Source organism: Chaetodon trifascialis, chromosome 14 (assembly GCF_039877785.1).
Source record: "Chaetodon trifascialis isolate fChaTrf1 chromosome 14, fChaTrf1.hap1, whole genome shotgun sequence".
NCBI classification, from domain to species: Eukaryota; Metazoa; Chordata; class Actinopteri; order Chaetodontiformes; family Chaetodontidae; genus Chaetodon; species Chaetodon trifascialis.
This window is the reverse complement of record NC_092069.1, coordinates 20794907-20797487: the sequence shown is the minus strand read 5'-3', so window position 1 is coordinate 20797487 and position 2581 is coordinate 20794907.

Here is a 2581-nt window from a genome sequence, read left to right as displayed (position 1 = left end):
CACGCATGCACGGGAAGAACATGCAACCTTCACACAGAAAGGCCCTGCCCGACCTGGGGATCGAACCAGCGACATTCTTGCTGTGAGGCACGCACACTATCGCAGTGAAATGTCTTTGTTGTTATTTCAAATTGCTTCAAATCTTTGAGGTCCTAAAGCCTGCAGGCAATGAGTGATCAGTCATTCCTCTCCTCTCGTTTCTGTGCACAGTGCCATTAGTGAGCCGTGCGTGAAATGGGATCTGTAAAAACGACGTAAAAAGTTGATGTTAACTGACATTTTCAGTATTTTTTTCGGTCTTTTATATCACACTGTTATGAGTTTGTCTCCTCAGAGTAAAATCCAAAGCACAGTAATTGCCTTTGTAACAGAAACAACGCCTTCTGCTCGTCTCGTAAAGGCTATAAATCACCCTGCATCCCCAAAACCACATTAGGGATTCTGCATCATAATGCTTTTTCTCATTTGTGAAGTCAGTACAAACAGTATCTCCAGTCTTCAGCTCAGCAGCCTGCAGAAGAGTCACAGTGTCAAGCTATTGAACCCTCTGGCCACTGATTAATGAACGTCTCCCCTCACTCAGCCTGCAGCCCACTGAAAGGTGCCACTGGATTGTCGTTAGTTTTCTTGGCTGAGTCACCTGAGGGGATGAAGCTGGATTCAACCCACATGCCACATTTGGATGTGCTACACTCTGCATGATGAATGGTTTGTTTCCTCATGTATACACTAATTATTCTCCTCAGATGGGCACTTGGATAGGACTGCTAATTATCAATTCTCTGTAAAAAAAAATGTAGAATTCATCAATGCCAACATGGTTACACCCTCAAATTTGCTCTCAAATCTATTAATGTTTCACTTTAAGTGTTGGGATTTATAACATTAATCACATTTTTCCAGCTGAGAAAGGTCATCAAAAATAAATGAGGATTCCCGGCATGCTCTCAATGCCTCTCCCATCCCCCACTCCAAACTGGTATTTTAATATAACAACTGGTGATCTATTACTGACCATCAAGTCCAATGATTGCACGATAAGCAGCTCAATCTTGTTAGAGTTATAAGTGGAGATTAACCATCACTAAATTACATTTTAAACACACAAACTCATGACTATGTGGAAAACAGTTCACGGGTTCAACTAGTGATTACTTTCCCAATCGATTAATCCTTAAGTCTATTCACTGTAACATCCATTAACAGTTACAAATGGCATACATAGTTTCCTGGAGCCCAAGGTGAGATGACATCAAACATCAGACTTAGGGATGGATTTATGAACAGCTGGTGCAGCCGAATCCTGGACAGTAAGAAAGCTGTCCATAAATGTGACGTACGACCATAACGTCTGGAGCTAAAGAGCCATACAGAATGGTGAGTGCTCAAGCGCAATAAGAGATATCTCGTGGGAGAAATTTGTATTACAGGGCCACCCAGGCTGAAACAAGGATGGAGGAATCCATCAGCTCCAGGGGGAGAAAATAATGTTTTACCAACGCTGTTGCCAAAACACAGTGAGATTAGCTGAGAAAGCCTTTAGGTCAGTGCCACAGCTGAGCAGAGGTCAGTGTTAAATTTGATTTCCTTAATAGGTTTAATTTAATCTGACTGGGAGCCTCTGCTGTACTATTAGATGGAAATGTCTCGAGGTAGAAACGGCCTGAAACATGCAATGATTGGCTTTATTACACCTTTTCTCATATCACTGAATCTCCTTTAGGCTGCTTGCACATGTGTTTCTGCATGTCTGTCTAAACCTCTTTGTGTGTGCATATTTCCCACATGGTCACCCATTTCATTAATTATCATACTGTGGTTTTGTGTCCTTTTTGCTCTTAATTTATATATGTGTGTCTGAGTCCAAAGAGGCTCTGCGCTCAGCTATCCTCCCAGCTTAACTCTGCAGTGCTCTGAGGTTTATGGGCAGCGAAGCGGTCTTGTTGCAGCGTGGCGTGCAAAGGAAAGCAAGGGGAGGGGTGATGCATTGCGTGATATAAGAGCAGGAGGTGTGGTTGAAACTGGATCAGTCAGGCAGTGGGTCACTGGGCCGACCACTGATTCTGCTGAGCTCAGCTTACAATCCGACACCTCGACTCATCACAAGGGAAACAGCTTACAGAGTTCTAATCTTTATTGACACTTTATGACTTCCGCTAAAGCTATGAAGGGCATAAATTACTGCTTAAAAAGTAATTGAATGTACCAATGCCTCAAAATTAACTCACCACAGGCTCTTTTGACCCAATTAAGTTAATTCTATTATGTTTGATTTGCCATCAGAAAGCTTGAATAGTCTGTGATCCTTTGCTTTATAGACCAGATAAACTTGTGAATATTTCCCAGTTCTATCCATTTTGCAGGATCTTTTAAAGAAAACCCCCTTTATGTCTGTTATGTTCCTGCCGTAATTAGGCAGCACAGAGCGCATGCAGTGCTGGTGAACATTTAACAGACATGTCTAGCAGGGGAGGAAAAGAGGTCAGAGATATTCAAATGAGAATGACTTCATCTGTTGCTCTGCTTGCGTTTGTTTTATTTCCATCTGTGCAGAGCAAGTGTGCTCAGTTTAAAGGAAATC